Source organism: Macaca fascicularis, chromosome 12 (assembly GCF_037993035.2).
Source record: "Macaca fascicularis isolate 582-1 chromosome 12, T2T-MFA8v1.1".
In the NCBI taxonomy this organism is placed as follows: Eukaryota; Metazoa; Chordata; class Mammalia; order Primates; family Cercopithecidae; genus Macaca; species Macaca fascicularis.
The window spans coordinates 61683761-61698266 of record NC_088386.1 but is presented as its reverse complement, the minus strand read 5'-3'; the positions used below and the strand labels follow the sequence as shown (position 1 = coordinate 61698266).

General features: G+C 37.0%; 1 protein-coding gene across 8 annotated transcripts in view; it reads left to right on the top strand.

Annotated features, from left to right (window-relative positions):
• Positions 1 to 6089: 6089 nt before the first annotated feature.
• Positions 6090 to 14506, top strand: part of SCN1A (sodium voltage-gated channel alpha subunit 1) — a 143065-nt gene continuing 134648 nt past the window's right edge. For all 8 annotated transcript variants that reach the window (XR_012421179.1, XR_012421178.1, XM_074009381.1 and 5 more), the window contains exon 1: positions 6090 to 6348. The gene's annotated coding sequence lies outside the window, so the exon portion shown is untranslated. The remainder of the gene's footprint in view (positions 6349 to 14506) is intronic.

Below are 14506 nucleotides of genomic sequence, written 5' to 3'. Positions count from 1 at the left end.
TTTTTATGAGATTCACAAAGTTATTTTATCCTACTTGAGGGTTTTGTTGGAATTCTATTCTGGAATGTTTATTCATCAATACTCAGCAGACGTTATCAGGTTCTCTTCAGAAACTACCTTAATTCTACCACAAACTTGGAATATGTTTTGGGAACAATGACAAAAAAAGAAGTCATAGTTCTTACTCTCAAAGAGATTATTGAGTGGGGTCAGACAGTGGGGAGGTGCACAGATAGAGGGTGGAGGAAGATGCGGTCAAAGAATAGAGGGTCCTGCAAACAGAGGAAACAAAGGAAGTAAAACAGTGAAGGCATAATGGCTCCCTGCTTGTTTAGGAAAAGGCTAAGAGTTTGTTGTTTTGAAAAACAGCATTTTAGTGTCATCTTCACTAAATATTGATAATGTCTTCTTACGCCTTAGCTGAAGAAGAAAAGATCAAATATAAACCAGGCCCCAAAATAATAAAGGATTTAAAATTAAAAATATATACAGAGCACTACAGTAATTTTCGAAGTGCTGCTCGGTTGGTGATATAATCAAAGGAATAATGCTATTATATAAAGTGATAAAAAGTAACTTTGTGATTTAATACTCACTCTGAACCTATATTGTAACGCTAATCTTGTCAGATGATTGACATTCATATACTTAATTTCTCTTCGAGAAATCAGGTTCATGTATTATTCTGTCTTGTTCATAAAACCTACTTATTTGGTTTGGGAATATTGTTATTTCCTTCTCCAACACCAGTGGCTGCCTATGTAATTGAAAGGAAATTGCAGTGAATCTTCCAACAAGGAGTAACTGCTTCCTTGAAATAATCACCTGCAGACATAATTCTGGCTTCTGTGCCAGAATATGCCCTGTCTCGATAGCAGGGAAGGCAGAGGGCAACTGGGGAATCTGATTATCTCCATCATAATCCCCCAACTTCCCTCCTTTCTCTCCCACTTTTAATTACTGCATTGTGGTGAGTTAAGAAAAGCCTATACTATTTTTTCTTCTCCACTACCAGAAAGAGAGAGAGAATAAGGATTTTTAAAAAACTTTTAATAAAATTTTAAATAGTTTAATGTGTGCCCCCAAACACATTGATTCTAACTATACTTCAAAAATACTTCAGAATCAAATCTGTAAGAAAAAATTCAGTTATTTATGTTCATTATATTACAAGTGATTTAAAAAGTGGTTATCTGTGCATCAAAAAATGCAAGTCTATAACAGCTTTGATTCAGTGAATTCCAGCTGCAGCGGAGGGGAGGAGCCCTCAGATATTTTTATATCATATTTGAAAAAAATGGCTGATTATTTGTTTTATTAATTTATGGAATGTATGGACTTTACCACAGTTTCAAAAGTCCACTTTAGTACCTATATGTATTTTGAAATCAGTTGGTCAATTTTTGCCATCAAAAAATTGTAACTTTAAACTTGCAGAACAACTAGTTGCCTCTATTCCTAAAAGAGAGTTCTTAATTGTAGTTTCTGCATTTATTTGTCTAATAGCAAATAAATTTCACATTCATTTCTGGCTCCCTTTCAAAAGGGCAGGTTAATCTCAAGAGGAAATATATGAGTTTATCATTTTCTGCTAGGATTTGGTTTCTATTTCTAAAATAGTGGCACAGTGTTGGTAAATGCTTTGTGAGAGCAAGGAATTGGTAGTAAATTTTTGCAGAATGCTGCATTTACCAAAAGAAAAAAAGAAAACTAGGAAATTGACATCTACAAAAGCAAAGTACTTAAGTAGTAAATTACATTTACCAAGGATCACATTAGTAGTGTGCTTTACCTGATTACTCCAATCAAAAGGGGGCAAAGCCAGGATTTGTAGTGATACAGTAGTCCTGTAGATTTAAAATCATAAGGGCTGAGTTGATATCCTAACTCTAGCATTTGCTATCTGTGTTGGGATCACTCCCCGACTTCATCAGAAGACCTGCTAACATCTAGACTTGTCTATTGTCACCACCACCTCCTTTGGGATACCACCCCAAGGTACCCAAGTTCGCCTCCAGCCTCCAATTCCTTTCCTGTGGTGGGAAGAGAGGGGAGACCCAGCTTCATGTTGCCCAGTGACTATAGATTCCCAAACAAATGACAGGGGAATTTAGAAACATTTCTGCCTTAAAACTCAAATGTCATTGATAACTCTAAGCAAGAGAACCCGAAACCCAAAGCATAATGATTTGGCCATTACTTTGGGAAATTTTGGGCTAAAAATCAAGAATGGCTTCCTTCTCCTTGGCAGGCATAAAGTTAATTAATAAATTCTCTTTATAAGGTAGCTGGTTAAAATTTCAGAACTCCACAACTCCAGGAGATAGACATTTGAAAGAATGTTTTTGATAACAAATTGCCTTTATTTTCTATGCAAGAAAATATTAAAGAATATTCAGATACTAATTACACTAATTCCTCAGTCTTCTGATAATGAGGCAGTTCTCTCTTTGAACTCTTTCAAGATCTAATGGAATCAAGAGACTCTCCTATATGTCTTAAAACTAACAGACAAAATTACCTGGCACAGCTTTTTCCACCTGAGTGACCTCACTCTCTTTTTAATACCCAAGATCTATTGACAGAGATGATGTCCCACTGTAATATTCCCTTTTATGTTTTGGCACTGAGCAGTGCAACCGGCAGAGCAATAACAAAGTAACAACCACATTCTCAGGACAGAGACAGAGTCTTACAAAGACTAAATGACATCTTACGCCTTTATTCTCTTTCCCTTGTTAGGAACTCTTTCATAAAAAAGCCACAGCCACTCCCCCTAGGTCAGTTTAACAAGTCCATTCATTCACAGATTGAAGTATTGTCACCTAGCAAGTGAACAGCTAATTTTTTTCAACTTCTGAAACAAGATTATGAAGGGTTTCCTGGAATGGCTAACTTTACCGATGGGGGCAGAGGAAGATTACTTTTTTGTTTTTTGAAGTTGGAAACGTAACAGTGAGAAAGAGACAAAATTATCTCTCAATAAATTAATCTACAAAAAAACAAGGAAAATGCAAAGCTGGTTCCACAGGGAGTTTACATTCTGGGAGCCAAATAAAATACATACATAAAACTCTTAGCACAAGGTCAAGTGGGACAAGTGCAGTAGCGATATAAGGTAGCACAGAGTTTTGTTTTAATATCTTTTGCTAACTTTAAAAAATAAATATGTAATTTTAAGTGCATATTACACTAATTTAATAAAAATCTCGTATTTTGCCTTTATGCTCAGCCTTAAACATGGACTATTTAAAGTTACTAATACTGTAAAATTGCTTCAGCTCTGATGAATGAAATGTCTGTGTACAGAATGATGAGCTGTTAGTTAATAGTACTCTTTGGGCCATGCTTGGGATATTGGCCTTTTCTCAGAGACTGTATGAGAATAGTCATTTATCTCCTTATGCTCAATGCTTTCAACTTGTCAAGTGACCATGTTTCATAAGATAAAACATAAAATTGTTCCATAATTAACAAAAGAAAAAAGAATTCTATCTGCTGAGAAAATAGAAAAGACGTTGAAGAAGACAGAATATTTGATCCAGACATTTAAAATATTGGTAGAATTTGCTACATGTAGATGGATGAAAGGTCTGCCAAGAGAAGTGAAGGTTGTGAACAAAGATATGGAGGCAGAAGAAGGGTAGCGTGCACGCTGAACGCATTGTGTCTTTCCGTATGACTGACATGTCAATGTAAACTCCACAAAGGGAGGATTTTGATCTGGTTTGTTTGCTGATGTTACTTCAGTACCTGGAAAAGTGCCTGGCATATATCAGGTGCATGAAGAAGTGAATAAATGAAGTGTCAGATGCCCAGAATATGAATAATACTTGATAGATGCAGTACTGGCAGCTTCCTTGAAGCTAATGAAGTGGTTAGGCCTCCATAGACTAACAGAAACCAAGTTCAATTAAGCAAAAATGGAGTTTGAGTTTATCATGGAACTCAACATCAAGAAAGTGTTTGGATCTTGAGTAGACTGGAGATGGAAACAGGAACACTATTGGGAACCCAGGGAGTTTTCTGGCTCTGTCTTTTGTCACTTCTTCCTCCACATCTGTGTGGCTGCTTTATCTCAGCATCCTGGCCCACCTGGTCCTGAGTCCCCATGGTGAGGGAAGGCTGTCCCCACAGCTGCCAGAATCACATGTAGTGGCTCTCTTTGACCAGGTCAGCTGCGTAGATACCCTCTCCTGCTCCAGTCCTCTGTAGCAAGAGGGTAGGTTTACCACTAAGGATTAGGGGAGAAGGACTATTGGGGGAATTGTTAAGAGCAGACACTCCGAAAAATTGGCACCTATAATATGCAATTAGAATTCATTAAAACATGTGGCCAGGGATGTTCTTATTTTGTATTTCTGCATATCTAAACTGTAAGTACTATTCATATGGAATATATTATTCTAAAAAAAAAATCACCTGTTAGTTCATGCAGTTCCCACTCCCTTTTCATCTCTAACTTCTATCTTGGTAATCATTTACCAGTTGTTGATCACCAGTCTCCTCAGCTTCTTTCAACTTTGCCCTGACTCTACCAAATACTGGACACCATCATTTCCCAGACACTGAGTAACTTCAAATGAATGTGTTCATGCTACTCTGACTGGCTTTTGGGAAAGCACTGGATAGAGTTTTTGAGCTGGAGCAGGAAATTATCTTACTTAATTTCTTTCTTTTATAGATAAAAAGATGGATCCACAAGGGGACCCGATTAGTCCATAATTAAGGGCTAGTAAATGTTTTGGAAACATAGAAATCAAAATTACTTTTCTGTGAGTCTAGAACAGGAAAAAGTGGTGAACTTTTAGATACGTTGCAAAGAACAATGGATTACTCTTTGGGCTCTTGGGACCAACAGCCTTAGTTTTATTGCTTTGCAAGCTATGTGGCCTTGAATAAACCTCAATAAGGCTCAGAAAGCTTCAGTGTTCTCAATATAAATAGGAATAATTATAATTATAATAACATTAATAGTATCTATCTCACCATCCTGTAATAAGGAAGAGAAAGATTAAATATTGAAGGTTATGTTGATAAATGCTAAAACACATGCAATGATTGTAATAAGAAGTGTGTTAGGTGGCAAAAGAAAAATAATGAGGATGAAATATTTACTTCCAACAACTAATCTATACATAATTAATCATGATTTTATGTATGACTGAATGTTTAAGGCTGATTCTATTTTAGAATACATTATATAACATAAAAAGCTCTACTCTTAGTTCCGAGAGTTATAAATAGTTTAGCATGGATTTTCATTGTCTTAGAAAGACCTGATATTTATGGTTTTCATAATTCTATCTTTGGGTAATAGGCAATTGGACTCTGTCTCTCTATATATTTGCTTATTAAAATGGGTTATTATAATTAAGCTTTAGGTTGTGTCCACAAGATGGGAAAACATTGGAGTCAAATATGGTGAAACCATAGAAATTTAGAGTGGGTTGAAAGTCTTGTTTAATCTCTAATTACAGATGAAGATAGTAAGAAGGTAAATGTCCACAGAAGACTTTAGTGGCTTTTTTAAAAGGCATGTGTTCAACAGTGTTGAACTTGAAGTAAAACTCACATTTTGTGACTCTGAGCTGTTCACTATAATATGGAACCTACTCCTAAAACACAATATTAAAACAGAAAACTTTGAAGTCATAGATCTGTAATAAATGGCCACCTGATTGTCTCCTGGTGGAATAAAAAGACAAAGTTTTATTTATAAAATATATCATTTTTATAGATAACTATGATTCATATTAGGAATAAAGTAACATTTTCAAACAAAAATAATGCTGAAGTTTTTCACATACTACTTGAAAATAGCTATATTTACTTTCAAACTTTTTCCTCTTTGAGTCATTAGGTTCATAATATATAGCAATTGGGAATGAAAGAGAAGCAAGGAGAAGCAATAGTGGGAGACTACAGAGAAGAAAGGAAAAAAAGAGGCTGAGAGAAAAGAGGTTGAGGAAGAAATCATAAATCCGGATTGTGAGAAAGTGTTTAATATTTAGCCACTAGATGGCGATGTAATGTAAGGTGCCGTCTTGACTTTTTTTTTTTTTTTTAAACAAGCTATTTGCTGATTTGTATTAGGTACCATAGAGTGAGGCGAGGATGAAGCCGAGAGGATACTGCAGAGGTCTCTGGTGCATGTGTGTATGTGTGCGTTTGTGTGTGTTTGTGTGTCTGTGTGTTCTGCCCCAGTGAGACTGCAGTCCTTGTAAATACTTTGTCACCTTTTGCAAGAAGGAGTCTGAACAATTGCAACTGAAGGCACATTGTTATCATCTCGTCTTTGGGTGATGCTGTTCCTCACTGCAGATGGATAATTTTCCTTTTAATCAGGTAAGCCATCTAATGGTTTCATCTTGATTTTAAGTTTATTAATTCCAATCCTTCCTTTGGAAAAAGAGTGCATGGAAATTCAGTTTGGGCAGAGCAGGAAGTCCATTTTTGTATGTGTATTCAGACCAACTGTCCCCCTCCTCCCTCTCCTCCTCTTCTCCTCCCCTCCCCTTCCCCCTCCTCTCTCAACCTTCCATGAACTGAAATCAGGTTTGTTTTGCAGTTCAGCATTTTGATAGAAGATGGGATTCTTTGGCCTGAAATAGCTTGGCATCTGGCCAGTTCTTGCCTTTGCTTGCCTTTATCCTGTTCAAGGTCTCTTTTGATCCTATTGAAGCCCCCTCCTTCACTGGTGCTTTGGAAGTGGACTAGCTGGCTGTGAATAGAGGTCATATTGTTCTTAAGGACGGAGCAAAAATTAGATCTCAGTTTTAACTCCACAGGAAGAAAGAAGGCAGCGGGGCCGCTGCCGAAGCCTAGCATTGCAGGGGTATTCAGCTTCCTGAGGCTGAGGCTGAGCTTTTGAGAAGAAATGCCTCATGCGTTGGACAAGGAGGGGGCAATGATTTTTCCCCCCAACTCCTATTGAGCCACACTAAAAAAGGAGCTTGAGGGAAGTGGTAAAGACTCCCCTTTTTCCATGCAATGCCAAATAGGAAACATTGACTTACTTTTACTTAGACAGAGGTCACAATCAGCAATGATACTGCAGATACTGCTCCGTTCCTAGTGTGAACCGTCTTGCTTTTCAGAACAGCACAAGAATTATTTCTGGGTGGAGGTGAGGCTTGTCCAAATGTCTTTGCTATCATGGATTCCCTGACTCCTACCTGTTTGAGGTATGTGTTTAAAGACCCGACCCACTTGCTGCATTTACTTCTCATTTCTTTTTGTTCTCCTTGATTACTCACTGGCGATTGTTAACAAATCGGTCTGGAGTGGTGGGTAGGTGCCTTTCACCTGTCCAATGCAACAATTAAGTCAAGGCAGGGTACATCACTGTCAATATGTGCATGTGACTAAATATTTCTGAGTGCAGTAGCAAACTTGCAAATTGCCAAGTGCTGTTGCTATCACACCTATGAAATGTGGCTTCTTTTTCTATGGATTTGCAGGTTCACGTGGTATTTCTGATGCGCTAGTGTAGTAACAGAACATATTTCTCCAAAAAGCACTTTAAATCATCCCAAGAGGATGTGGCCAGACAGAAATAGGAAAATTCCATGCTGAGGTTGGTGATTCCTGCTTTAGTTTCTCCTGCCCAGAGAAGTGGGTAGCTAACCTTTCCTATTTGCTGCAATACCTAGCACGCCGGGGTGATGCAACTAGGAGCTTCCGCACGTTCCCAGTGCGTCTGACACTTTTCTTTCCCTCAGCTGTGCATTTCAGGAGAATAACTGTAGTGAAAAACTCCTTTAAAACTCTTTTATGATTGTTGCTTTTGTAATTGCTATAAAGCAATTACAAAATCACATCTCTCTTCTAGGAGGAGTTGTGCAATTTAGGCCTTCCTTCACAAAGCTCCTGGAAGAGATTTTTAGCTGGCATCTATTTTAGGAACATAATGTGTAGACAGGAATGAATGGCCACAGAGATTTACGGGAAACCAATTTCTTGGAGAGGGTGAGGTAACATTGTAAACCACTAGAACAGAGCACAAGTGGCTGGTTATATTACATGAACCCAGCAATGGAATTAGTTTTCATTAAACTCAATATAACTAATTTGTGTGGCTTTTTTTCCCTCCTCGCTTCACATTGTTTGTCTGTTTTGTTTCAAATATCTATATAGGAGGCCAGGATACCCAGAGTGCTCATACTGGTAAAAATAACACATTGGATTTTGCTGCCAATACTAATAGACTTGATTTACATGTCCCCTCTTGCTGGGAAATGTGCTGTCTGGAGACTCATTTATTATGGTAATTTCTCTTTAAGACAAGGCAGGAGGGATTGTCCATCTATGGGTTGGGGCAAGGGGGGCACAATTGGAGGCCTAATTAATTATATAGTATTCAAGAAGGCACTGAGGAGCTCAGTTAGGATTCTGCTCTACCAACTGGAGATACCAGGGGCAACCAGGCCCACTAGAGACCTAAAGTAAACTCTGTCACCACCAGCAGAGGAATCCAGTAAGAAACATTCTAGTTCCTTGTTTAGAGGGTACTATCAGGGAATCCAGAGATTCAGAGAGGGTAAACACAAGAGCACTTCATCTGGGAACTGCTGACGAAGAAGGGAAAATCTGGGGCTTGCTTGGTGTTACCTCTAGGATGTCACCGACCAGGCATTTCTCAAGGGTTTATGTTGGTGTGAGTCTGACAGTGACACACAAAAGCATCCCTCCAAAATTTAGCCTGGGGACCTTGAAAGGTATTGCTTTCTCCTTGGGCAATTGGAGAGGCTGAACCTACTACTTTCTCCCTGTACTTGCCAAAGAGCACAAAGCCTACTCTCTTCCAGCGACCTCAGAACGGGGATAGTGGGAGAAACAGATCCCAGAGAAGGGTGGGGAGAGAATCAGCAATTGAAGGTCCTATATAGTTACGCTCAGGGTCATTGGGGCTGTGCTCTGTGAGGTTATCACTTCCCTTTGAAATTCTGATTAGTGAATGCAGCTTGCTCCCCAGCTCAATTTAGATTGCATTAGTTTAGGGTAGGGTGGGAAGAAATTTATTCTCATTGCACTTGTGATCAGAAAAAGAAGTTACGACAAAATGCCCCAAGCTGCCTCAAAGTTTGCTTTTCCAACTTTTAAATTTTGTTCACGTTCCTAGATTTCCATTTATTAATTGTTTTATTTATCAAAAATGTATAGCATTTACTCTGTGCCAGCCACTATCCTAAGCAGTACTTTGCAAATACGATCTCATTTAATCCTATGAGGTAGGTACTATTGTTAATTTTACAGGTGAGAAAACCAAAGCACAGTGAAGTTCAATTAACTTGCTGGGTTATGCAGTTAGTAAGTGGCAGAATCCAAGCAGTCCCGCCACACCATGGCCGTGGCATCTGTGTTCTTGACATTTGTTCATCATCCATGTGATGCTACAGCTACAGCTTAGCTAGGAGAGTCAGGAATCGAGTTGGGTGCAGTCGTGCATGCGAGCTATGATTTATCTGCTTTCTGACATGTCAGAATTCCAGAAAGTTTGGTTTAGAATGATTACCCAAATCCACTCCATTTTTTTGTTTGTTTCTTTGTTGTTGTTTTGAGACAGAGTCTCACTCTGTCGCCCAGGCTGGAGTGCAGTGGCACGATCTTGGCTCACTGCAATTTCTGCCTCCCGGGTTGAAGTGATTCTCCTGCCTCAGCCTCCAGAGTAGCTGGGACTACAGGTCAGCACCACCACACCCAGTTAATTTTGGTATTTTGTACAGAGAAGGTTTCACTATGTTGGCCAGGCTAGTCTCAATCTCCTGACCTCAAGTGTTCTGCCTGCCTCAGCCTCCCAAAGTGCTGGGATTACAGGAGTGAGCCATCACACCCGGCTATCTGTTAAATAAATAAATAAATAAATAAATAAATAAATAAATAAATAAAGTTCTCCAGTACAATAGAAGATAGAAGGGTCTATGTTCTAGGTGCGGAAATGTGGTAAATAAAACAAAATTCCTACCCACACGCAGCTTTCAGTCTGGTGACAGAGTTAGACAGTAGGCAAATCAATGTGCAAAGAAATGTGAGTAAATGTAAGTTCTTTGAAGAAAAATAATGCAAGATAAAGAGATAGTGAGGATGAGAGGGGTATGCAAAGAGAAAATAATGAAAGAGGTGGAGAAAGTATTTTTTTAAGCAGAAATCTGAATGAGGCCAACAATGGAGTGAATGAAAGTTCCTAAAGGATGAAGTGCCTCACAGGTATGAAGAGTGGCAGAAACCTTGTGAGTGATCCTGAAAGTAGAAGAAACGAACAGAAATAGCACCATCGAGGTGTCCATCCAGATCTGTGTAATCTCAGAGACTGGGCTTATGGGTCTAATTGCCCCCGCCTTTTATAAAAAACAAATCAAAGAGTTATGTCAAATAAATTTAAAACATTTAATATTAACAAGTTCTTAGGTTTTAAAAGAACGTAAATCAGTCATTTTCACAAAAAAAGTCTTGACAGTTTTTAAAGTTCTCTGAAAAAGTGCTGCAGTTCCTAGAATGCAAAAAAATTGCCTCAAAAATGTTGAAAGGGACTGGTCCAAAGGTAGTGAGTTATCTCAGTTGATTGTTCACAGTCAGTTACAGATCAAACTCCTTGTTCTACTCTTTCCCCTATTCTCACTATTGCTCTTGACTGGTCTAAAAACTTTTTTAAAAATTGAAAAATGTTGAAAAGCTACTATTTGATGAAAAAAAATTGTTTGAATGAGACCATTGGTTAGAATGATACAGTCACCCAGTCAGTTTTTCTTCCTCCAGAAATGATAAACTGACCAGGTGCAGGCAAGAAAGAGACACTAGGATGAAAAGCAGTGTTTACATCCCCTATAGTGGCCAGGACACAGGAGCTGCTCAGAGGATTTGAACAACTCTCTCTCTTTTTTTTTTTTTTTTTTTTGCAAATGAATGAGTAGCAATGTGATTTCAAAATAATTTGATAAACATCAACTTTCATTTTCATCTATGTTAAAACTTTTGTTGTTATATTTTTATTCCTTCAAAATTCACATTCCAGTGGTTATCTTTTTATATTTTTTTCACTATTTGCTTCCCCTCATTCTCAGTTACTTATGGACACTGTAGTTCTTTTCTAGAAAACGTGAATTTGCTTCTCTTCTAACTTAGAATCAGCCTGTTGTTTTAGTTTTTCTCTGTAAATGGTCAAAAATCTTTGCTTCTCATATTGCCTGTTTCTCCTTTGGTGTTCTACCTACAAACTTTGATTTAATTTTGATGAAGAATTTTTTTCTTTTGTCACTTGTGCTTTTAGTCTCATGTATAAGAAACCATTGCCTAACTGGAGGTCATAAAAATTTACTCCTATTATTTTTCAACTAGTTGTATAATTTTAGCTCTTACATTTAGATCTAGGGTTCATTCTGAGTCAACTTTTTGTGTATAATGTGAGGTAGGGGTTCAGCATTACTCTTTTGTTTTTTCATATCTAGTTGTCCCAGTACCATTTGTTGAAAAGACAATTCGTTCCCCAGTGAATTGTCTTATTAACATTGTTGTCCATGCGTTTATGATTTTAGCATCAATTATTTCTTACACTGGGTGCTAGGGATACATCTTTTAAGAAAAGGTCAGTGAGATACTTTATTCTTGAGAATTCATATAACTTTAAAGAATCAGAAAACTGGTCTATATACCGTTAACTATTAAACACATTTTTTATCTAACTTCAGGACAAAATGTTTCTTCTTATTATTGGAAACATATTCATTTGTGACTACACTGAAAATCTAAGGAGATAATGATACACAGCTCAGTAATGAGCAGACATTTCCAAGGAAAGGTTACTATTTATTTCAAAGAAACATATTTACTGTATTGCACATGCTTCCCCAAAGTTATACAAATATTATCCTTGTTCTTTGTAATGTATGTTGCTAGTGTGCTTTTGTTTCACAGATACCACTGGGGAAACTACTGAACTTGAGATAGAGGTGTGCCATTCAAATAGGGTTGGTTTTTGTATTAGTCAACTTAGGCTACCATGACAAAGTATCACAGACTGGGTGGCTTAAATAACAGTATTTATCATCATTCTGGAGGCTCAAAGTCCAAGAACAAGGTGTTGGGAAGTTTAGGGTCTTCTAAAGCCCATCTCCTTGGCATGCTGATGACTGGCTCTTCCTCTGTGCATGTGCATTCCTGGTGTCTCTTTTGTGTCTAAATTTCATCTTCTTTTAAGGACACCAGTCAGATTGGTTTGTGGTTCACCCTAAAGGCCTCATTTCACTGAACCACCTCTTCAAAGGCTCTAACTCCTAACACAGTCACATTCTGAGGTACAGGAGTTTGGGACTCCAACATATGGATTTGGGGAGGATACAATTCAGCCCCTAACAGTTGTCTTTGGCAATACTTATAACTACTAAAATCATAAGCAAAGAAGGTTAAATTGATATGTTTTTTGTTGTTGATGAAACTGTTGTGGTTATTTTATAAATGATGGATTTTCATTATTCATACCCTCCTCCTACTGGATAATGAGTTATCTGTGTATGTGTTAAGATTCTAATAAAAGCAATTAATTGGGTTTGTAATTACAGGCATGATGACTAACAAAGTGGGGGCAGAAGTATAATGATGGTGACATTGATTCCACTGCTGGGCCTATAATGTCACATTTACATTCATGATCTGTGATAAGAATTAAGATGCTCACTTATTTCAATAAGGAAAGTGACAGAAAAGGATATAAAATTAGGAATTTATGGGGAATTGGTAAAAAAAAAAAAAAAATTAAAGCATTACAATAAGTAACTAAAACTGACTCAGGTTAATTTAAGTATAAAAGCAATGTCTTCAAAAGATATTACAGTTCACAGAGTTAAGGGGTAGTTACAATCTAGACTGAAAAATGCCAGGAGCAGAGAAAACTGTAAGAGCAGATAGCCCAGTTGGTGGACTTTTTGGTGGTTTCTGTAAAGTGCTGTAATCTAGAATGAATCAGTCAACTGCTGTCAGGCTCTTTTTGTTTTTTCCCTGACATTCATGTTCAACACCAAAATTCCAGGAAGTAAACATCTGGTTGGTCAAGTTCCGGTCATGAATCTGATCCTTTTAGTTCAGAGTCAACTTAACTAACAGTTCCTTGACTGACATTTCTACCAGACTATCCCTATGTAGGAAAACTAATTCAACCCAAACAAAATTGAAGAGATTAACAACAGTTTACATAGGCCAGATACAGTGACTCAAACCTGTAATTCCAGCACTTTGGAAGGCCGAGGTGGGCGGATCACCTGAGGTCAGGAGTTTGGGACCAGCCTGGCCAACATGGTGAAACCCCATCTCTACTAAAAATACAAAAAAATTAGCCAGGCATGGTGGTGTGCACCTGTAGTCCCAGCTACTCAGGAGGCTGAGCCAGGAGAATCACTTGAACCCAGGAGGCAGAGGTTGCAGTGAGCCGAGATCATGCCACTGCACTCCGACCTGGCGCCTGGATGACAGAGCAAGACTCTCTCTCAAAAAGGAAAAGAAAAAAGAAAATAGCCTATATACACAATGTTGGAAGGTTGAAAGAATGGTTAAATAAATCATAGTCTATGCAAATGATGAAATATTATAGTGCCTTTAAACATAATGTTTCAAGGAATATTTAATTCTATGTAAAATTGCCCAGGATATAATGGTGTATTGAAAGTACCATACAAACATATATATCTAAAATGGCCCCAATTACGGAAAAAAACAAACAGATTTTGCCTAGGGAAAGCCCTGCAGATAATATAACAGTTATCTCTGGCTTATAGAATTAGGATTTCTGTTTTCTTCTTTATAAAGTTTTTGTTTTAAAAAATAGAATATTACATCTTATTTTTTCTTATAACAAAAGTAATACATAAAGGAAAAGGAACATAAAGTACATAAAAAAGGAACATAAAGTGCATAAAACAAAAAAAAAATTTTAATAGAATATTACATCTTATTTTTCTTATGACAAAAGTAATACATAAAGCAAAAGTAATGCATGAAGCAAAAAGGAAAATATAAATTAATAAAGGTGATGAAATAACTCAGAATTTTACACAACAAAATTATTATTATTAATAATTTATTTTTTCTAATGCGTTGGTATTGTTTCTTTGGCATTGTTTCTTACCAAACAATTTGGTATTGTTTTGGTATGTTTTCTTAAAAAAATGTCCAAAATAAACATATTTTGCCTTAAAAACTAGAATAAAAGTTAGTGTACATTAGTTTTCAAATAGAATTTAATAAATCTATTTCATGCAAAGATACTCATTGTATCTTAAATCAAAATAGTAAATGTAATTTAAATTACCAATGAAACAATTGAATGTTTGAATATTTTATCTTTTGGAATATTAATAAAATTAGGCCACAAACCTTGTATAATAAAAGTACAGTATTTTGAAAATTTTGTAACAATGGAAAAGCTTTGAGAATCAGTCTAATATAAAGTTAGACTTGAAATAGCAAATTGGTGGTGTTCTGAAAATCATGTTACTTGGTAACCTAAGTTTTCTCT